This window comes from Bos grunniens, chromosome 2 (assembly GCF_055505025.1).
Source record: "Bos grunniens cultivar Pamir isolate PY7600 chromosome 2, Bosgru_T2T1.0, whole genome shotgun sequence".
NCBI classification, from domain to species: domain Eukaryota; kingdom Metazoa; phylum Chordata; class Mammalia; order Artiodactyla; family Bovidae; genus Bos; species Bos grunniens.
In genome coordinates, this window is record NC_141166.1 from 38,240,505 (window position 1) to 38,264,646 (window position 24,142).

The 24,142-nt window shown below is 39.7% G+C and overlaps 1 long non-coding RNA gene across 3 annotated transcripts in view; it reads right to left on the reverse strand.

The window, feature by feature from the left end:
• LOC147377914 (uncharacterized) overlaps positions 1–24,142 on the reverse strand; it is a 174,468-nt gene that overhangs the window by 118,824 nt on the left and 31,502 nt on the right. For 2 of the 3 annotated variants that reach the window (XR_015142484.1, XR_015142486.1), the window contains exon 2: positions 1,604–1,700. This is a non-coding gene — a long non-coding RNA (uncharacterized LOC147377914). Of the gene's footprint in view, positions 1–11; positions 568–1,603; positions 1,701–24,142 lie in introns of those variants that run through there. The other variant, XR_015142485.1, reaches the window with a different exon arrangement.

Here is a 24,142-nt window from a genome sequence, read left to right on the forward strand (position 1 = left end):
AATCAGGAGACCCTGGTTCAATTCCTGGGTCAGGAAGATCCACGGGAGAAGGGATAGTCTACTCACTCCAGTATTCTTGGGCTTTCCTGGTGGCTCAGCTGGTAAAGAATCTTCCCACAATGTGGGAGACCTGGGTTCAATCCCTGGATTGGGAACATTCCCTGGAGAAGGGAAAGATACCCACTCCAGTATTCTGGCCTAGAGAATTCCATGGACAGTATATCCATGGGGTCGCAAAGAGCTGGACGTGACTGAGCGACTCTCACTTTCAGGTGAACAGGCCCAAGTTTGGTTTGGTAACAATATACTATATGGTCAACTTAAACTTCCTGCTGGCATTATAAATGAGCCTATATCCCAGATAACATCTCATCCAAGTTCTTTTCATATCTCAGTTGTGCCTCTGTTGGTACTTTGAATTGATGCTTTCAAACTGTGGTGTTGGAAAAGATTCAAGAGTCTCTTGAACTGCAAGGGGATCAAACCAATCAGTCCTAAAGGAAATCAACCTTGAATATTCATCGGAAGGACTGATGCTAAGCCAAAGCTCCAACACTCGGCCACCTGCTGCAAAGAAATGGCATCATCAACACAATTCACATGAGTCTGAGCAAACTCTAGGAGATAGTGAAGGACAGGGAAGCCTGGCATGCTGCAGTCCACGGGGTTGCAAAGTCAGACACGACTGAGTGACTGAACAACAACAACTTCTGTTGGAACAAACCTCAAAATCAATTCTATTTTTCAAGGCTTCTCTTGCCAGTTTTTGGCTTCCTTCTTACTGTTGATCTGCTCCTGTCCATAAACACCAGCCATTTCAATGATAGGTATGGGTACACAGAAAAGACTTACTAGAAGTCATATCTCTAGAGATCTCAAAAGTTTCTCAGCATTATTATATTCAGATATACTGTAGAATATCATAATAATTACTTCATTCATTCATTCACTTACTGTTGAATGAATAGTTACCTTTTGCTTTAGGTGTAGAAAGTGATTTGACATTCAATATCCTATCAGCTAGTCTCAGAATGAACACAGTCCCATCATGAGACCAACTATTTTCCATCACTTGGCAGCCTGCTGCCAAAATGGCAAAAATAACATTGGGTCTCTGACAAAGTTCTTTTGCTGTGCAAGAATTTCACATGAAACTCATCAAAAATTAAGAGCTGCTAAAAATTCTCTTCAGCTTTTTGGAAGTTAATGAAAACACCTGTGATGTAAAAATTGGGCAATTTAAAAAATCTTTTCTGAGTCTCTTTCATGAAGAAATTGTTAAGCAGAATTCACATCCTGAAAACCTAAACCTTATTTCTTGAATGTAAACCATAGTAGTTGTAGCCTTGAAATACAATCACAAGAGACCACATCTTTGGCATTAATGTGTGCAACAAGGGCATGAAGAAAATAGTCAACTCAGTAAAAAGCAACACGTGATCTCAATGCCGTTTTCCACTTACATGTTTTCAAGACATTTTTTCTTTAGTCTCAATATGGTAACCCTGCTTAACAATAACCAGGCAGGACATTGCTTGCTACTTACAAAGAATTAAAATAAAATAAATAAACTGAATTGGATTATTTGACTTCAAGTACTTACATTGCTGATCTCTCCTTTCCAGTAGCAGCTGGGGAAATGCAGGCAAAACACCACGCTTCAGTTCAGCTTTACTTTATAGCTTGACTGACTCCAGATGCTAGGATTATTCGGGAAATGTAATTAGTTTCAATTAACTAACATCTGGCCAAACATAAACATCCTATTTGGGATTCAGGTAAAAGAAAGTACATTTCTACAGAGCAAGCTTGTTTACTGAACAGTCTGAATAGTTTTAAAAATTCTATTTATGTCATTGAAAAAGAACTAGCTTATTAGAAGTGGCTTTTTAAATGTATTCCTGAAGATTTTCTCCATGTCTAGGTTTCTGGATTTACCTTCAATATAGTTACATGGTTTCCCTAGTGGCTCAGACTGTAAGAATCTACCTGCAATGCAGGAGACCCAGGTTTGATCCCTGAGTCAGAAAGAACCCTGGAGAAGGGAGAATTCAATGAACAGAGGAGCCTTGTAGGTTACAGTCCATGGGGTTGCAAAGAGTTGGAGATGACTGAGTGACCAACACTTTCTTTCACTTTTCATAATTCCATGAACCAAATCTGTTTGCATAGTACCAAGTCAAATCCTATCCCAGCAAATACAAAGTCATCTGAAATCTCTCTATTTCAAGGAAATTTTAAAATCTATTTTCAGCATGACAAAATAAGCATCCCTTTGGAATTGTCTGTAATAGGATTTGAGTGGCTCTTCCATGTAATAATATGTTTGAGGGAAGAATCTGGCTTTGTGATAGTCAAAAGTGATTCTTTACATGGGAGCTGTACATGACAATATAAATGATAAATCTCTAAGTTGATGTGCTGAATGTAGAGGCCAAACTAAGACCACCAGGCTTAATGGGGATAAAAGTCACACTTTATTCAAGAGAGCTTTTTCTATATATGAGTTTTGGGGCCATCAGCACATACACTTCTATTCATACTTGAGACTTTAGAGAATGTAAACCTGTCAATTGTCTACATAGAGAGCAAGTTTCAATCTTTAACTAGAAAATGGCCAAGAACTCAAGTCCTGTAAGACCTAAGTGGGAAAATATTTGGTTTCTTGCACCTTTCCATATTTGTAATATTCAGATAAAACTACCTTTAATCATCATCCATACAAAATACTCAAATCAAAAAGCATATTTAAACTCACAGGGTTGAAAAAAAAAATTGATGCTAATGTAGCCTGAAGTTTTCTACAAATACAGGTTTGTAATGCACTTTGACATTCTACCCTTCTGTAACCACAGAAAGAGATTAATTGCAGAGGTCACATTTGACTTCCTAAAAATCCTTTCTTATTTTACCTGTTCTACGTGGAGAAAGAGATTGTCCTTGGTGACAAATTTCAGGCATTCTACTAGCATCACTGCCATATTCCTCACAGCCTGGCTTAGGTACATAGATCATACACATGAAATAAATAGCACACAAAACTAAGGAATATATACAGTAATGACAAGATATATTGTTAAGCAACTAAAAAGCAACTTCAAATTTACCTATTACTTTTGCATTCATGCATACTAAATTTTCCCTTTTAGAAAGGAAAACACACACACCCATACACACTTGCACAAATGTGTACTATAGACACATTTCCCTAATACATATTTCCCTAATACTATTTACTTCTTTCTAACTTGTGAAATTAAAAGATGCTTACTCCTTGGAAGGAAAGTTATGACCAACCTAGACAGCATATTAAAAAGCAGAGACATTACTTTGTCAACAAAGGTCCGTCTAGTCAAGGCTATGGTTTTTCCAGTGGTCATGTATGGATATGAGAGTTGGACTATAAAAAACGCTGAGTGTCAAAGGTTTGATGCTTTTGAACTGTGGTGTTGGAGAAGACTCTCGAGAGTCCCTTGGACTGTAAGAAGATCCAACCAGTCCATCCTAAAGGAGATCAGTCCTGGGTGTTCATTGGTAGGACTGATATTGAAGCTGAAACTCCAATACTTCGGCCACCTGATGTGAAGAGTTGACTCATTTGAAAAGACCCTGATGCTGGGAAAGACTGAGAGCAGGAGGAGAAGGAGACAACAGAGGATGAGATGGCTGGATGGCATTACCAACACAGTGGACATGGGTTTGGGTGGACTCCGGGAGTTGGTGATGGACAGGGAGGCCTGGTGTGTTGCGGTTCATGGGGTTGCAAAGAGTCGGACACAACTGAGCAACTGCATTGAACTGAACTGAACTTGTGGTCAAAATTCTAGATGGAGCAATTTACACCGATTCTTTAATTTTTCTCCTCTACTCTCTTTCCCCAAACCATGCCCTCCTTTCATCCCTTCACTGAAAGACAGGGATTTCTCAATGCTTTTCTTGCATTATCTCTATGCTGAGTTGAATACAATGAACCTTCCCTCTACTTGAAAATATTCTATGATGTTGGCTTTCAATAAACTTGCTTCTGCCCTCAGCTCCCCTCCTATACCTTCCCTGTCTGCTGGCTCCACTTCCTCTGTGTTCTCTTTAAATGTTAGTGTTGCTTTGGATGTCCTCATGCTGTGCAGTCTCCATGGCCCATCCCGTTTATGACTTCAACCACCTGTATGCTGACAGCTGAAGAATCTATATCCTGAGGCCATAGCTTATTTTTAAGTTCCAGACCTATATTTCAAACTTCCCACTATTTACTCAGCCTGATAATGATTGTTCTCTAGATATCTCAAACTCATTGTGTTCAAAATGAACCTGCTCAACACTGCTCTGTAAGAACTAGCTCCTTCTGCTGAATCCCCAGTCATCATCTACACAATTTCCCAGACCAGAAGTGTGAGTACCATCCCAATTTTCTCTGTCTTCTGGAACTACTGCTTTAAACATCTCTCATTCGGATAATTAAAAAGCCTCATATAAACTCCTTGCTTTGGCCTTACCACCTTTGACCCCAGGCCTTGACAATCTGTATGTCACAGTCTAGATGCAAATCTGATCCTGTCAGTCTCCTGAGAACAGTCTAAAATGTCTTCCCAGTAAAAGTCAAATTCTTTCTGTAGGAAGAAATCTGATCTTTTTGTATCAGACCTGTATTAACTTTTTCAAGAATTGTATGCCACCAACTCTGATGTGCTCAATGATCATTTGTCCACTTGATTTCACTGGGAACAGTTTTCTAGAATTCCCTTTCCTATAGAATACCAGGTTAGAATTGACCAAAAGTAAGACCAAAGGAGACTTGAGAAGCAGAAGTAAAGCAACCACCAATACACTGTGAAGGCCACCGGTGTTCAGAGGCCAAGGGAGAGAGAACAGACAAGCTAGAAAGTCTCAGCTTGGTCTCTTTCCTTTCCACTTTCAGCTTCCATTCCTGATTGCTGATTATACTAAGTGAGAGAAGCTTCAGGCTAACAAAAATGTACTTTACTATAAATACACAAAAGCAGTAGCCACAAAGATTGACAATGTCAGTGGACTTGTCTATCCCAGCTTCCTTAGAAGCTCTACTCCAGAAGCAGTGTCTCTTCACAGATTTTTCTTGCCAGCTCCATACTAAGGTTGGTGAGTGATATTTTTTTCTTGTCCTTCAGCTCTATTTTGGACCTTTGCTCGTTCAGTCCCTGGGTAGGGAAGATTCCCTGGAGGAGAGCATGGCAACCTACTCTAGTATTCTTGCCTGGAAAATCCCATTGACAGAGGAGTCTGGCGGGCTACAATCCACAGGGGCGCAAAGAGTTGGATGGGACTGAAGCAACTTAGCACCCACATACTTGTGTTGGGTCCAATTCGTATGACAGATTCCTTATTCTGTAACCCCACCTGACTAAACCCTGACTGACACTTCTGATGCACAATCTTCTTGCACTATATTGATGTACTTGAGGTTCTACGTACACACCTTGCTCTTAAGTACAGATGCCCATGCCGTTCCCTTGGCCTGCTATTCATTTGCCTATACTAGTCTTCTCCCCATATTTCCTTGACTAACTTCTGTCAATCTCAGCCTTCACTACATTATCACCTCCTGTTGGAAGGATTTCCCCACAATGCACCCACATAATAACTGACATCAATATATCAATTACTATAACACATGATATTTCCAGTGGCCATGTATGGATGTGAGAGTTGGACTGTGAAGAAGGCTGAGCGCTGAAGAATTGGTGCTTTTGAACTGTGGTGTTGGAGAAGACTCTTGAGAGTCCCTTGGACTGCAAGGACATCCAACCAGTCCATTCTGAAGGAGATCAGCCCTGGGATTTCTTTGGAAGGAATGATGCTAAAGCTGAAACTCCAGCACTTTGGCCACCTCATGCAAAGAGTTAACTCATTGGAAAAGACTCTGATGCTGGGAGGGATTGGGGGCAGGAGGAAAAGGGGACAATGGAGGATGAGATGGCTGGATGGCATCACCGACTCAATGGATGTGAGTTTGAGTGAACTCTGGGAGATGGTGATAGACAGGGAGGCCTGGCGTGCTGCGATTCAAGGGGTCACAAAGAGTTGGACACAACTGAGCAACTGAACTGAACTGATGATATTTAAAATGTATATAATTTTTCTAATTCCTAAACTATGTAGTTTATCTAGGTTAGCCCTAGAGTATGAGACCTCTGAAAGCCAGCACAATGTTTATCCTGTACCTTCAAAACCTGGTACAAAACATAAGTGAGATCTGAAGTAGTACCCAGGTAAGAAAAAACTCCAGCCAACCAAATTGCCTGGCATCAAGATATATGGGGCAAAATTCTTTACTTACAAAGACTTTGACCTCAAAAGAAACCATAATATGAGATAGGACCTTTGATAGCAAATAGAGATATTTTTTCAGAATTCAAAACTCAAGTTCAATGCCCAAAGGACCGCTATTCCATTTCATTTTAACAACGTGCTTAAAACTTTCTAGGTACAGCTCATCCTCTGCAGCAGTGGTTTTCAAAGTACGTCTTGAAATCCTGAGATTTCCTGGAATTGCTTCAATGGACCATGTAGAAGAGAAGGAGTTGCTGTATCCTAAATGGAAGAATATGAGGTGTTATTTTATTCTCTAATCTTACTACATGAAATTTCCATGTAGATATCTTTTTGGCAAAAGAAAGATGTCCTTTATTTGAGAAAAGCTGAAAAACACTAGCTTACAGAATAATGTCAAAGTCCCTTAGCAGAGCTGGTCAAGATCCAATGAACTATGTGCCGTAACTGCAAATTCGTCTCCTGCCATCTCCTCTATTTATATTCTAATAGCTCACAATATAGAGCACCCTGGTTTTCTGCCTTGCTTCACACTATTCCCTCTGCCAGGAATGTCCCTCCCACCTCCTGACTAAATATACCTGTGTCAAAAATAAACTTAGACATCATTTTCTCCAAGGAGGCCTTTCTGAAAACACAAGAAAAGTAAGTTTTCATACTCTCCACTTGTGCAGTACCCCCAGATACATCTCTACTGTAACACAACATTGCACTGATGTTATCTTTTCAACCGGCTGTTTCATATTCGACCATGAATAGTCAAAAGTTGTGTCTTCATCATTCTTGTGCCTCTAGGGCTTAGCATAGGCACTGACACAGTGTTCAATAAATCAGTATTGAATAAAACACTTCCTCATATAAAGATCTTAACTCATTAAAAAAAAAAAAAATAGACCAAAGGAAAAAGAGGAGAAAAGGAAATAGAATAATTTTGTTTTTCAGACCCCAGAATGTGCTAGCTGGCTTCTATACACAGCCTATTTGGGTCTTACAAGATCTGACACTGATATCATAGTTCTCCTTCTACAGTTAGGAAATTGTGGCTCACAAAAATTAGGTAAATCCTATGGGATTAGGTATCTAGGAAGAGAGTGAAAGGATTTGATTTCAGGGTTGCCTGACTTAAAGTCTAAGTCTTTATGCCATTATATACATGTGATGGTTAATTTTCTGTGTCAAATTGACTGGGATAAAACGGATGCCCTAATATGTGACACAACTGAATTTCTGGGTGTGTCTGCAAGGATGTCTCCAGAAAAGATTAGTATCTGAATCAGCAGATTAAGTAAGAAGATCTCCCTCACACATATATAGTTGGGCATCATTCAATCCACTGAAAACCTAAATGAAGTAAAAAGGTGGGACATTTTCCTTCCTTGTTTGACCTGGGATGTTCATCTTCTCTCGTTCTTGGACACCAGCATTCCTGGTTCCCAGACCTTTGGACTTGGACTGAAATCTCCACCATTGGCTCTAATGGTTCTCAGGCCTTTAGGTTTGAATGGGAGCTACACCATCGGGTTTCCTGGGTCTCTAGCTTGTGGATGATGGCAGATTAATACATATTAAAATATTACATTAAAGAAAACTGGCCAAGAGAGTGCACTTACTCTACAAATGACCCCATAATATTTCAGCCTGCTTATTTTTTTTCAAGTTTTCCTGGCAACCAAAATTTTGAAATGAAATATTCCTTTCAAAGAACAGCCATCTATTTCTAAGTATATGCCACCTACTCAGTCAATTTAATAAACATTTATTTAGCACCAACTAAATGCAAGTCACTGAATATAGCCTTAGGGGAGACATGAAATGAGAAAGGCATGGTCCTTGCCCTTCAGGAGCTCATAATCTAAAAATACACATTAATAACTCTGAATGGAGGCAGATGGTGATAAGTGCTGTAATAGAGGTACTTACAACGTGCTAAGGAAGCATAAAGCGGGGAGAGATTAATTCCAACCAAGGAGTAATAAAACACCTTGGTAAACGTATCTTTCACTACACACCAAGAAAGTCTTTTATGACCCAAGCCAAAGAATGCATTTCTTTGTAAAATACCAGAGCTTATTCAAAAAACTAACAGGCATGGGTTTTGTTAGCAAGAATAGAATTTAACAATAGACGCAGCCCTACCTATATGTGTTTTCCATACCAACTGGAGGAAACCAATGGGTCTATTGATTTAAAGGGCCCTCGTCCTGTTTGGAAGAGACTATACGTGGTCCTGCCTGCAAATCTATGTCTGTTCATAGCATTCTTTTCAGTCCACTTGTGCGCTTAACATGAAGCTCTGAATAGTCAGTCTTGACACAGGAAATGTATATTTCAAAGGATATAGCTCAGGCCTAACCAATAAAAGATGAAAGCAAATCAAATTTTTCTTTAATTTTAACAAGAAGCAACTACAGCAACTTAGCTAGTTGAAATCTTGATTCTAAGTACTTAAATAACCGTGAATGAGGCCAGCACAGCTAAATGAATTCCTCCATGTGCCAAGTAGATTTATTAGGCACTGGCACCACTGTACCAGACTAAAGAGGTTAGACTGGAATTAAAAGTGAAGGCGCAGACAATTCATATAGTTCCATCACTGCAGGATTAGCTTACAGAATCTGTTTCTTTAGAGATGTGTATGCTGCCTACATGAAGAAAAGCAGATCATTCACACTAAACATGTTTTAAAATAAGGAAATCCATTTAATGTAAAAATAAATGATATGTATATTTTTGCATGTTTTCTTTTAATTAGCTGATTTCCTAAGAAAGATATAGTCATAGAAAAAAATATAAGTTCCATGTGTTGCTATTTTTAAAAGCTGTCTCTCTGATAAACAGAGAACAAGTGGGATCTGACAAAAGCCAATAGGCCATTAAAAGGTCTTGTTTCCGTAAAATCTTGAATCTGCTTAGATAGAAGAGGAAATTGATGAGAAACTATCCCTGACCTTATTGCCTTCCTAGCCCACTGCTACCGATATATTATTCTAATAGACACAATCGTCCTTCCCTTTGATTGGAACAAGCAGTTTATAGTACCTGTGTCTACTTTTATTTTTTTTAAACCCATGTTCTGTGCCATATCTATTAAATCTGGCCTTTATCCTAACTATTGCCATTGCACTAAAATAGTCTCAATATTTATCAATTACACCCTCCACATATGATAGTCTTCTCTTTGTCCTTATAAAGGTGATCTCTCTCTTCTACCTCTAACCACTTGTAGGTGGGAACATTTCTCACCATATTTACTGTGAATGATCTGTGAGGACACAGTCTCTATCCTCAAGGAGCTTACATTTGAGAAGTATTAGAGATCCATAATTACAAAGTGTGAGAAATAGTATGGGAAAAATGTGCTATCGTAAGAGAAAGAGTTGATTTCCATTGAGAGGTGAGGGAATGTCTTGCTGGGGAAGTGACATTTCACCTGGAACTTGAAGAATGGTTGAAGTTAGATGAGAGTCGGAGGAACTTGTGGGGCTTCCCTAGTGGCTCAAATGGTAAATAATTTGCCTGCAGTGCAGGGCACACAGGTTCAATCCCTGGGTTGGAAAGATCCCCTGGAGAGGGAATGGCTACCCTCTCCAGTATTCTTGCCCGGAGGATTCCATGGACAGAGGAGCCTGGAGAGATAAAGGCCACAGTGTTGCAAAGAATCAGACACAACTGAGTGACTAACATATCAGGATACATTATTAGGAAAAACTTGTTTATTTTTTGGGGGCTCCAAAATCACTGCAGATGGTGACTGCAGCCATGAAATTAAAAGATGCTTACTCCTTGGAAGAAAAGTTATAACCAACCTAGACAGCATATTGAAAAGCAGAGACATTACTTTGCCAACAAAGATCTGTCTAGTCAAGGCTATGGTTTTTCCTGTGCTCATGTATGGATGTGAGAGTTGGACTGTGAAGAAAGCTGAGCGCCAAAGAATTGGTGTTTTTGAACTGTGGTGTTGGAGAAGACTCTTGAGAGTCCCTTGGACTGCAAGGACATCCAACCAGTCCATTCTGAAGGAGATCAGCCCTGGGATTTCTTTGGAAGGAATGATGCTAAAGCTGAAACTCCAGTACTTGGCCACCTCATGGGAAGAGTTGACTCATTGGGAAAGACTCTGATGCTGGGAGGGATTAGGGGCAGGAAGAGAAGGGGACGACAGAGGATGAGATGGGTGGATGGCATCACTGACTCGATGGACGTGAGTTTGAGTGAACTCCAGGAGTTGGTGATGGACAGGGAGGCCTGGCGTGCTGCGATTCATGGGGTCGAAAAGAGTCGGACACGACTGAGTGACTGAACTGAACTGAACTGTAGTTCTTACAGTGAGATCAGAGATGTTTATTATACTTCATATGTGACTGCATGTAGAAATATATTCAAGTTTTAAAGGTTACGAAATAAAAAGTAATTATGATAGGAAGATGAGCTTTTTCTAGAATTATAGGATAGAATTTATTACAAGTATATGGTTTTGTATGTACATATACACATACATCTTTCTTACAGGAATCAAATGAGTTTAACAAATGGCTAGAACTGAATCAGACAAAGGCCCTTGGGATCCAACTTTTAAAAATCTGAATCTTGCTCATCCAGGACATTTTAAAATGGATTTGCATCAAGAGATATAATATATATGGCTTTCATGTCACTCACACTGCAGCATCTCCTTTAAAAATAGATTCAAAGTAGGAGGTTGACTTCCAAATTCATTGATTCCAAATCCTCGACCCTCATAGCACAAATGATGAAGGTGATGAATGAAAATTACAATTTATAAGGCAGAACAGGAACATTATAGTCAGATGATCCTAAAGTCATATCTCAGATATAAATTCACTTTCCTCATAAAATTCTACTCTAAATTTAAAGAAATGTTTATAGTGCTCTAGAAGCAGCCTCTAGACAATATTCTTATTATATCCCAGAACAGCACATTCCAACTTAATCTTGACATCGTCTGGCAGGTGTACAGCGTGGAGTCATGGGGGAATGCTCAGAGTTGCTACATGTAGCATTTTATGTCTTAAAGTAGAAGCTTAATTACTCATATTATTTTCATTGCTTCCTTTCAAGACATCTTATTTATAAAGGTTTTTGACAAATAACAGAATTATTATGCTAAAACTAGTTCAAAAACTTTAATGATACTTGTTGCAGTTAAAATAAAAATTCAGAGAATGTGTGGTAAACAGACTATTACATAAATATCAACTTTCTTTTTTAACATCAGGAAATATTTTATAAAGACAGTTTTCTAAAGAATATGTGCAATTGTTCTCAGAGATGAAATAAATAGTAAATGTGTTTCTTGTATTGGCTAAACTGCTGCTGCTGCTGCTAAGTCGCTTCAGTCGTGTCCGACTCTGTGCGACCCCATAGACGGCAGCCCACCAGGCTTCCCTGTCCCTGGGATTCTCCAGGCAAGAACACTGGAGTGGGTTGCCATTTCCTTCTCCAGTGCATGAAAGTGAAAAGTGAAAGTGAAGTCACTCAGTCGTGTCCGAACCTCAGCAACCCCATGGACTGCAGCCTTCCAGGCTCCTCCATCCATGGGATTTTCCAGGCAAAAGTACTGGAGTGGGGTGCCATTGCCTTCTCCATTGGCTAAACTGGTATTTCTAAATTTTAAACCAAGTAGTGGTTTTGGTTTATACTGTTAATTGATAGCCTGGGATATATTATAATTTTAAGTTTATTTGAGCAAAAAGTGACACACATTAGGAATCATTCAATCTACCAGATAAAAAGGAGTTCCAAAAGAGTTTAATAGGCAGAAGAAAGTAGAATAAAAGGAAGTAATACTAGGCAAAAAGGTGGACTGATAATTGCAAAGTTATTTCCCTTTGGGGATTACAGGGGACTATCAAGCAGATTATCTAACTAGTGCTAATCAGGCAATTTGTGATCAACCAGTTTAAAATTCCATTTCTGGAAGAGCTGAAAGTCTTGGTTTGGTGATATGGGGTTTAGTATAAGGAACTCCATTTTGGGCCTATTATCTAGTTTTTAACAACATTTAAGGCAATTTCCATGGTGTGTGCTCAGGGGTATTTTTAGCCATTTAAAAAATACAGCCCAGGGTTTCCATCTAGATTTCACATCCCCCTATTCCTCAGACTAGAGCTTAGTCCTAAAGGGACTGGTGCTCAGAAAGTATGGCTCATTTCCCACAATATTTAAGGTTTCAACTATACAGTTAAGAATGAAAAATGAATAAACAAATTGGACTTGCCAGAGCTTGTATTACCAGTCAGAAAAGCAGAGAAGGAGAACAAAGAGAAAAAAGCTTATGTGTCTTTGTCCCATTTTAAGCAATGTTAACACACACAGTTTAGGAAAAATCTCTTTGCCTGCATTTACCCAACATGGAGATTGATATTGCAGTTCTAAGTCATGCAGGAAGCACATACTCACACAAGGAATGCAACAGTGAATGACTTCTACAAAAATATCCCTTGCTTCACTCTATTTTCCTCTAACGCAGGATCACATAGAGATTGCTGACAATGTTAAATTCACTTTGTGCTTTAGTGGGCATGATCTGTTCTCCTGACAGAGACAGAAATTCCCTAGAGACACCAATGGGACTGTCACACTCATTTCACTTGGGTGCTAAAATAGATTGAAATGCCAAAAGTGGTGCAGTAGGGTGCATGAAGAAGTGCATGCTGGACCACTCAGCCTTGTTTCTTGGCTAAATCATGGAAGCACAGCTGATGCAGGCATCTTCCCCAGCTCTTAGCAGCAAGAAATCATCAAAAACTCACCAAATACAAAGCAAAAAAGAATCAAAACCTGGTACAATTTTTAGTTTAAAATGTTTTAGGGGACATTTAAAATGTTTAGGGTTATTTTAAACAGAACCATCCCACTCTGTAAATGAATATATAATTTGATTCCTCCCCCATCCACCCAATACCTCTTCAACCACTCTTCACCCTCAAGCATCCCCACAACTTCCCCCCAACAAAGAGCAATTAAACCCCATTAACCTTCAGCAGGACCACTCAGGCATAACAGTCACTGCCAGCTTGTGAAACTGTCACCAGATAATCACCATCAAGGTGGCTCAGAGCTTCTGGCAAGAGCAGCGAGTAGCTTTCAGCCCAGAGCTCTGAAAATGCTCTGGCTCTCCCTCTGGAATCCTACCTATTCTCAGGGAATCCTGACTCCCAGCTTTTTTAAAATGATCAGTTGTTACTGGAACAAAGTCTTCTGAGACTTCCAGAAGGGAAAGCAGCTGCCTGCCTAGTCTATTTCCCACAATATCTAACTGCCCCCAGTGGGAGTTCTTAATGTGAACTCATGGGAAACTTGAGGGAATAGGAGTGTTACTGTCATTTACATATCATTAAAGAAAGACCCATGGCGAACTGCAAGATGCTATCCGGTCACCTGAAACCGTCATGAATGTCCTGTGGCAAGTTCCAAACTTGTCATTCTTTCTTGTCTCTGGGTACCACCTGCTCTGAGAACCTGGTTTGGAGACACCCCCCACACGATCTCATATCAGTATGTTCCTCTCAGTGCTCTCCTTCTGCCACACTTGGTGAGGGGCAAGCCTAGTTTTCATAAGTCACATCAGTCTATTAACCTTTAAATATCAGTATGTTCCAGTCTTGCAGGTAAATGAATCTTCTGTGAACTGTTGGTAGGTGTGCAGCTCGAGGGCAGCATTCAAAGGCTCCTGGCCTGACTCAGAAAGGGCAACTGCCTCCAGCTTCCCTCAGTAGACCCTTCAGCAGGCAATGAGAGGAATAAAACCTTAGTTTTGTTGTTTCTCTTCATCTCGGAGATGCACAGAAGTAGATAAATGGGGTGTAATTAACAAATATGTCCTGAGTGTTTGCTGGAGGTAAGGTATCCATAGAAGAGGGGGAAAGGGAGTTATGAAGTAATCCTTCCCACAAAATTAAAAAGGAGGGGAGAAGAAACAGAAGTAAAAGCATTCTTGTTTGCATATTTATATATAATTAAGTCTATGGCTTTTAGGTCAGCAATAAATTAATTTTACGAACTCATGGTTTATAAACATTTAGAGAAAAAAGGTAAACATTCAGCTCATAGACCAAAGAGCCAAAGTGGACCTTAGAGATTATCTGGATTAACCTTTTCCATTTGCTGACAAGGGAAACAATATTTCTGGGAAGTAAGTGACTGAGAGAGCTCGCACGTTTCTGTGTAAACAGAGTGGCTGTTTCTTCAACAAACAAATTGACTGTCTCCCAATTAACCAGAAAGTCAGCAGCAAACAATTAAAACATCACTGGACTCCCAAGCATGTGTGTTTTCTTCCCCTATTTTTATATATGTTATCCAGCCCGTTTATGCAGATAAAATGCCAGGAAATCACTGTAACAGTAAGAAATATTTATCCACAGATGATGAAAAACAAAGAAAGGGAAACAATAAATGGATATCATAAAATCTAAGTAATTCAAACTATGGGGATGATAGGCAGGGAGAATTGCTCCATTTGGGTGAAAAACTTTATATATTTTATATACTTTTAGGTAAAGGCAGAAATACAGCAACAAAACATTGTCTTATAGGGGTACTTTTAGATCAACTTTTATGAAAATGAGTATACTTTGCTTTATATGTGGATGTGCTTTCTAGAAAGGTATGTGATGGCGATGATATCTTGAAAATCCTCCAGGTTATTTTATCTTTGTTTTCATACAGATTTTCCCTTCTTGTCCCCTCCTTTTGTTTCATTAGGGATGGGATAAGAAACTTTTGGCCTAAAAGAGGGAAGAAGTAACATGTATTATAGAAAGCAATCCACTTCAAAGGAATAGAAACTATGGGAAAAAAACCTTCCTTTGGAGTCAGCTGCTGTATGTGTTTTGGGGGAAGGGATGGTGGAGACTGGAACAGAAAAGACCTGACAGATAAGAGTGAGATGTAATGGTTTTCACTGTCTTCCCTAAGGTCAAGACAGGAAGAGAGGGACTGATAGAGGAGGAAAAGCTGGAGGGATAGATCAGATATAGTAAAACTACCCCTTGGAGATATCTAGTTCAGTTTAATCACTCAGTCGTATCCAACTCTTTGTGACCCCATAGAATGCAGCATGCCAGGCTTCCCTGTCCATCACCAACTCCCAGAGTTTACTCAATCTCATGTCCATCAAGTTGGTGATGCCATCCAGCCATCTCATCCTCTGTCATCCCCTTCTCCTCCCACCTTCAATCTTTCCCAGCATCCGGGTCTTTTCAAATGAGTCAGTTCTTTGCATCAGGTGTCCAACGTATTAGAGTTTCAGCTTCAGCAGATATCCAAGAATAATTCAGGAGATATTCAAGAATATAAAAATTAGGGCCCCACTAGTCTGCACACAGACTATGGAAAAATTGTCTTAGGGAAGCCTTGGCTTTGGTACAGTCCTGAATCCAACATGGCATGGCATTTTCTCCATAAATCAGCTATAGCTGAGCAGGTACCTGAGTGCAGTCTCTTGTACCATGCATATTGCAGATAAGTATGCAGAGAAACAGTGAAGGATCCATGTGTGCATTTTTGGGGGGAAAAGTATACACTAGGCTCATATGTACTGAGAGGCCCGATAGACTAGAGTTGGCCTGGAATAAAAACAAGGCATCAGTAGAGGCCTATGAAACCCATGGCTTTTCATATGCAAATATCTTATATTTACAGATTTTTCTCTAAATCTCCCATTAGCTGCTCTAACTGAAACCTTGCTCTGTCTTGAAGACATTGCCTGTAAATGGCAGTGGCTTTTATTTCCTACTCTTCACATTACTATCTTTGGAGGTGGGGTAGGTATTCTTCTTGCTCCTTCAGTTTTCTTAAAACCCACTCCATCTCTGTACCACCCACTTCCACTCCCTTATCACAATAATTCACAGACTTGAGAAGGTGGCAGAGATGAACTTTTTATTTCATGAAACTTAAGACCCCGCTTCACTGATGCACCCAGAAATAACTACCTGTGTCATAACTGGTATTTTAATTTCCACACAGTTACATAGAGAAGCTTCCAATATGCCGGCTTTTTAATTATTTGATTTGTTCCTTGATCCGCTCTTCACTGATAGCATCTTCCACGTGCTCCTGTAAATATAACTAGAAGTCACTTTTGACTCTTTTTTTTCCCTACTCCCAACTATCCTGGCAACTTGTTGAGCATCTGACTCATCTCCAAGTAGCTCCTGTGTTTCAGAAGATGCTTCCAGTGTGGGAAATCAAGGGAAAGTATGATTTATTGAGGGTAACTGCATGCCTCTAGCCACAGTGATTGGTTCAGAAATGGGAACGTGATCTGCATACCTCAACAAAGGTGAGGAGATGTTTTTAGGGAGCATATTTCTTGATGAACTAAGATAACTACCTGAAGAAGTTCTTACTCTTTTTCTGAACAAGGTGGTATAAAGATTTGTCATCTGGAACTGCTGTAACTAGCTCTGCTATGACACTGTATACCTGAAGTTAGGTGAGCAGATAAACACTATTCTCTATTGTACTGATGCACTAAGCCAAGGAAGGGGCTAAGTGAAGCAGAGACCAACAATGCTAAATTAAGTAAGTAACCAAAAGCTAGATTTGCTGAAGACATATCAGTGGCCTGGAGAATTCCATGGACTGTATAGCCCATGGGGTCACAAAGAGACGGACACAACTGAGCGACTTTCACTTTCACTTTATCAGTAAGCTAGGCTTCAGCAGTACGTGGACTGAGAAATTCCAGATGTACAAGCTGGACTTAGAAAAGGCAGAGGAACCAGAGATCAAATTTCCACCATCCATTGGGTCATAGAAAAAGCAAGAGAATTCAGAAAAATATTCACTTCTGCTTCACTGACTATGCTAAAGCCTTTGACTCTGTGGATCACAACAAACTGGAAAATTCTTAAAGAGATGGAAATACCAGACCACCTTACTTGCCTCCTGAGAAATCTGTATACTGGTCAAGAAGCAACAGTTAGAACCAGATGTGGAACAATGAACTGGTTCCAAATTGAGAAAGAAGTACTTCAAGGTTATATATTGTCACCCTACTTATTTAACTTAAATGCAGAGTATATCATGTGAAATACCAGGTTGAAAGAATCACAAGTTGGAATCAAGATTGCCAGGAAAAATATCAACAACCTCAGATATGCAGATGATACCACTCTAATGGCAAAAGGCAAAGAGGAACTAAAGAGCCTCTTAATAAAGGTGAAAGAGGAGAGTAAAAAGCTGACTCATTGCTCAACACTGAAAAAGCTAAGATCATGGCATCTGGTCCCATCACTTCATGGCAAATAGACAGAGAAAAATGAAAACAGTGGCAGAGTTTATTTTCTTGGGCTCCAAAAATCACTGAAGATGGTAACTTCAGCCATGAAATTAAAAGACACTTTCTCCTTGGAAGAAAAGCTATGACAAACCTAGATAGCAGAAACATTACTTTGCCAACAAAGGTTCATATAGTCAAATGTTCATTGAAAGGACTGATACAAAAGCTGAAGCTCCAATACTTTGGTCACCTAATGTGAAAAGCCAACTCATTGGAAAAGCCTCTCATGCTGGCAAAGAGTGAAGGTAGGCGGAGAAGGGGTCCATGCAGGATGAGATGGTTAAATGGCATCACTGATTCAATGGACATAAGCTTGAGCAAACTCTAGGAGATAGTGAAGGACAGGGAAGCCTTGTTTGATGTAGTCCATGGGGTCGCAAAGAGTTGGACATGACTTAGCAACTGAAAAACAACAACAACAAAACCATAGCTTTGATATGTTGAAGACATACAAGTAAATTTTTGGAAGAGGCTCGTCTCTTCTTTGAATCAGGGTTGGTAAATTTGGTAAGAAACAGAAATGACATTTTTTTTTCAGTTTTATTCTCTTTGAAAACTTATGATCACCTGAAACATTAACTGTATTAACCACAGAGGGGTTTTGTCTTATAGAGCTGACACTAACCTAAGTACTCTGTGTGTGTGTGTGTGTGTGAGCGTGTGCACACACGCACACTCAGTTTCTCAGTTGTGTCTGACTCTTTATGATCTCCTGAACTATAGCCCTTGAGGCTCCTCTGTCCAAGGGATTTTCCAAGCAAGAATACTGGAGTGGGTTGCCATTTCCATCTCCAGGGGATCTTCCTAACCCAGGGATTGAATCTACGTCTCCTGTCTCCTGCATTGACAGATGAATTCTTTACCAGTGAGCCACCTAGTAAGCCCAAGTCTAACTAGTACAACCTTGTAAACACTAGTAAGAAGTTTGAATTCTATTCTTCATGTACCAGGGGAAAGCCATAACAAGATTAAAGTAAAACATAAAAACAAGTAAGTGATATTTTTCTAAATTTTCTTAGATACTCTAAAAATCTGAAGTCTCAAAACACAGATTCTGACTGAAAACTGGGCCCTAATACACAGAAACATTTCTTAAAATGCTGAATTCACATAAAATGATCATAGCCTTCATCATTTACTTGGGTCTCCCCTATGTTGATTTCTTTTAGTTTTTCTCCAGTAATCATTTAAGGCAGTTAATTGATTCAGAAACACAACGAAGGAAACTTTAGATAACTTCCATTATAACCAAATCAGATCAGATCAGTCGCTCAGTCATGTCCGACTCTTTGTGACCCCATGAATTGCAGCATGCCAGGCCTCCCTGTCCACCACCAACTCCCGGAGTTCACTCAGACTCATGTCCATCGAGTCAGTGATGCAATCCAGCCATCTCATCCTCTGTCGTCCCCTTCTCCTCTTGCCCCCAATCCCTCCCAGCATCAGAGTCTTTTCCAATGAGTCAACTCTTCGCATGAGGTGGCCAAAGTACTGGACTTTCAGCTTTAACATCATTCCTTCCAAAGAAATCCCAGGGCTGATCTCCTTCAGAATGGACTGGTTGGATCTCCTTGCAGTCCAAGAGACTCTCAAGAGTCTTCTCCAACACCACAGTTCAAAAGCATCAATTCTTCGGCACTCAGCCTTCTTCACAGTCCAACTCTCACATCCATACATGACCACAGGAAAACCATTTCTATAAGTTTATCCAAATAATTGTATTTCTCTGGCTTTTTATTTAAAATGGTCTTCATGCTGTCTACTGCTCCCACCTCGGTTCAGCTCTATGGATCACAACCTATAGAGTCACTCAGGTTACAGGCTTAGTGGGACCGAGTTTTGGTTTAATGCCATTTTTTTTGCTATCTTCAAATCGTTTTGGACAAAAGGATCCACATTTTCCTTTGCCCTGGTCTTCACCACCACTGTACATACACATTCACACACACACGGACAAAGACTTCTGGACCAACTTCACAGACTCTCTAAGCCGTCTTTTTGACTAGCCCTCTACTCCCCCACCCCTGTTGTCTTTGGCCTGCCCATCAGCCCAGTGTTCACAAAGAATCCCAAGAAGTCAGTTCAGAGAATCCTTCATTGTTGATACTTCATCAATTTCTTCCTCTCCCATCTCTGATGTTTGAATCCTTGACCCGTCTTTAGCAAGAATCCTATTAGGACAATTTAGCAGGAATTCTCCAACCCATGATGTCTCCACAGAGTAATTTTTATCCATTGAACCCCACATTGCACATCAGCTATCAATCCCCAGCTATACTTGCTGTTTTTGGAGTTGAGCCCAATCTTTCCCACTGCAATGCCCCTATTATAGTAGTTTGAATAACTCTTTCTTACCATGAACAAGTGTCAGAATAATTTTCCTTTAACAAAACACACACACACACACATACACACTTTACTCCATTGCTTGCCTTCTTGAATAATAACTAAAATAGCTAAGGTTCAATAGGTTCATTCATATTACACACAAGACACCATACTTAATGCTTTAGAAATAATATTTCATTTAACCTTTATAACAACCCTGTGAGGGAAGGATGTTTACTTTTTCTATTTACAGTAGAGACAAGGAGAGATCCTATACATTTTTACCCAAATTTTTTCCAACTTTCAAGAGACTGGACTCTGATTTGAATTAAGGAATTCCCTTTTAATCACTCTGTTATGCCATATAAATTTAAAGTAGACTTAAGATTCCATGTTAATAAAAGAGGAGAGGGAAGAACACACTCTGCCTAGCTCTGCTTTCTGGTTCAAATAAGTATTCTTGTTTTGGATCAGGACCATGTATACGGTCCCTATGAGTATTAAAGCCATAGATAACAATGACTTTTCTTGAGTGAAACTCATGGATCTGCGGTTTCAGTATGAGAAGCAAATTTATTTCAAATTATATTCTCCTAGTATTCTACAAGGCAGCTATGAAAACTAAAATATATGCACAATATTCTCCTTAATCTCCTTAAATATCAAATTTTGACTCATCCAGTTGTTTAACATTCAGAACATAATGTTATAGGAGTTGGGGATGAATTATTAATCAGAATCTGAAAAAAATCATAATTACATATTTATAAAAGTAATCCCTATCTTTGCTTCTACACTTACGGAGAAGAAAAGACAGCTGAATATCTGCTAGAAGGATCCAGCTGCCAGCTCTTTTCATTGCAGCACGAAACAATCCCAGATGTAATGTCTTTTAAATATGCTTAAGATGCACATTTAAAAAATACTTTATTTCTAAAAAAATAAACTGGGAAGTATTAACACACTATGGTGTAATTAATATCAATTCATTAGTAAGAAGCAAAGGCCATTTACCCATTTTTAAAAGCAGGTTTAATTTTTGAAAATGTCTCAGATTGATTGCACTTAACATAGCATGCTTTTTCTTATCATTTTGGGCACTTGAGGCAAGACAACCCACTCTACCAATTAGAGATAGATGATCCTTTCCTTCTGTCCTATCAACTACTACTTTAGGATGTTCTTTTCAAATCACCATTTCACCCTCTCCTTACTTGCAGAAGATGAACCATACTTATTCTGGCAATTACTCATTTCACTTTCCAGTTTAATGATGAAAAGCCCCAGTGAGTTTCATTTTCCTACCCTATAGGGTAGCAACGTAAATTGTCACTACATTTATCTTCAAACTATTCATGTTTCCTTTCCTTTTAATCTGGTTTGTCCTCTTTGGGGGTTATTTCTTTTCAATTTTGACTGCATTTTTCCCATTCACAATAAATCACATCAAAATTATTTCCAATTTTCCTGATACACCCATGTCTTAAACTTCCTTTATTTAAATCACAAGGCAAATGGATATAATCCTTCCAAAGTATTTCCAAAGTACTTTCAGAAGCACTTTCTTAAGAAGCCTTCCCTGATTCCACCCTTTCCCAACAAATGTGGTAGGGATCAAATGTCTCCCAGAAGTTTCCCTGTATTATAGCTTGGATCACACTATATTGTATAATAGTCACTGGTTTTCCTGACTCAGGCTTTGATCTCAGTTCTGTAGGAGAGGAAAAAATATTTTGCCTCTACCCTTCTGAGTGGGCGGCTGTGCAGTGCTGGAGTGGCTGAGAGGAGATACCCCACACCAAGGTTAGGAGTGGTGGCTGGAACAGTCATAAAGAGATACCCTATGTCCAAAGTCAGGAGTGGCAGCTGAGCTTCACTGGTCTGGCCATGAGGAGATAACCCACATCCAAAGTCAGAGAAACCCCAGTAAGATGGTAGGCACTGGAGCAGCTGTGAGGAGATACCCCATGTCCAAGGGCAAAAGAGAAGCCCCAGAAAGATGGTAGAAAGGGGGAATTCACATTTACAATCAAACCTCATTCCCATCAGAGACGCTAAGAGGACTCAAACAAACCTTGTGCACACCAGGACCCAGGGACCCCACAGAGACTGAGACAGAACTGTGTTTGAGTGTCTTTTGTGAAGGTACAGGTCAGCAGTGGACTGCCACAAGGATAGGAGCTCTGGGTGCAGCAGAGTTGGGTATGGAAAAGCCCTCTCGAAGGAGGTCACCATTAACACCACAATAGAGCTGCCAGAACTTACACAGGACTGGGAAATAGACTCTTGGAGGGCACAACAGAACCTTGTAAACCAGGACACCCAGTTGTCGATGTGACTGGTGATGGAAGCAAGCTCTGATGCTGTAAGAGCAATATTGCATAGGAACCTGGAATGTTAGGTCCAGGAATCAAGGCAAATTCAAAGTGGTCAAACAGGAGATGGCAAGAGTGAACATTGACATTTTAGGAATCAGTGAACTAAAATGGACTAGAATGGGTGAATTTAACTCAGACAACCATTATGTCTACTACTGTGGAAAAGAATCCCTTGGAAGAAATGGAGTAGCCATCACAGTCAACAAAAGAGTCCCAAATGCAGTACTTGGATGCAATCTCAAAAACGACAAATGATCTCTGTTCATTTCCAAGGCAAACCATTTAGTCTCACAGTAATCCAAGCCTATGTCCCGACCAGTAATGCTGAAGAAGCTGAAGTTGAACGGTTCTATGAAGACCTACAAGACGTTTTAGAACTAACTCCCCAAAAAGATGTCCTTTTCATTATAGGGGACTGGAATGCAAAGGTAGGAAGTCAAGAAATACCTGGAGTAACAGGCAAATTTGGCCTTGAAGTACAGAATGAAGCAGGGCAAAGGCTAATAAATTTTGCCAAGAGGACACACTGGTCATAGCAAACAATCTCTTCCAACAACACAAGAGAAGATTCTACACATGCACATCAGCAGATAGTCAATGCCAAAATCAGAGTGATTATATTCTTTGCAGCCAAAGAATATAGAAGCTCTATACAGTCAGCAAAAACAAGACCGGGAGCCTACTGTGGCTCAGATCATGAAATCCTTATTGCCAAATTCAGACCTAAATTGAAGAAAGTAGGGAAAACCACTAGACCATTCAGGTATGACCTAAATCAAATCCCTTATGATTATACAGTGGAAGTGAGAAATGGATTTAAGGAACTATCTGAAAGACAGAGTGCCTGATGAACTATGGACAGAGGTTCATGACATTGTACAGGAGACAAGAGCAAGATCATCCCCAAGAAAAACAAATGCAAAAAAGCAAGGTCTGAGTAGGCCTTACAAACAGGTGTGAAAAGAAGAGAAGCCAGAAGCAAAGGAGAAAAGGAAACATATTCCCATTTGAATGCAGAGTTCCAAAGAATAACAAAGAGAGATAAGAAAGCCTTCCTCAGTGATCAGTGCAAAGAGATAGAGGAAAACAATAGAATGGGAAAACTAGAGATCTCTTCAAGAAAATTCGAAATAGCAAGGGAACATTTCATGCAAAGGTGGGCTCAATAAAGGACAGAAATGGTATGGACATAACGGAAGCAGAATAATTTAAGAAGAGGTAGCAGGAATACACAGAACTGTACAAAAAAGATCTTCATGACCCAGATAATCACGATGGTGTGATCATTCACCTAGAGCCAGACATTCTGGAATGTAAAGTCAAGTGGGCCTTAGGAAGCATCACTATGAAAAAAGCTAGTGGAGGTGATGGAATTCCAGTTGAGCTATTTCAAATCCTAAAGATGATGCTGTGAAAGTGCTGCACTCAATATGCTAGCAAATCTGGAAAACTCAGCAGTGGCCACAGGACTGGAAAAGGTCAGTTTTCATCCCAGTTCCTAAGAAAGGCAATGGCAAAGAATCCTCCAAATACTGCACAGTGCATTCATCTCCCATGCTAGTAAAGCAATGCTCAAAATCCTCCAAGCCAGGCTTCAACAATAGGAGAACCATGAACTTCCAGCTGTTCAAGCTGGTTTTAGAAAAGGCAGAGGAACCTGAGATCAAATTACCAACATAAGCTGATTCATGGAAAAAGCAAGAGAGTTCCAGAAAAACATCTATTTCTGCTTTATTGACTATGCCAAAGCCTTTGACTGTGTGGATCACAAAAAACTGGAAAATTCTGAAAGAGATGGGAATACCAGACCACCTGACCT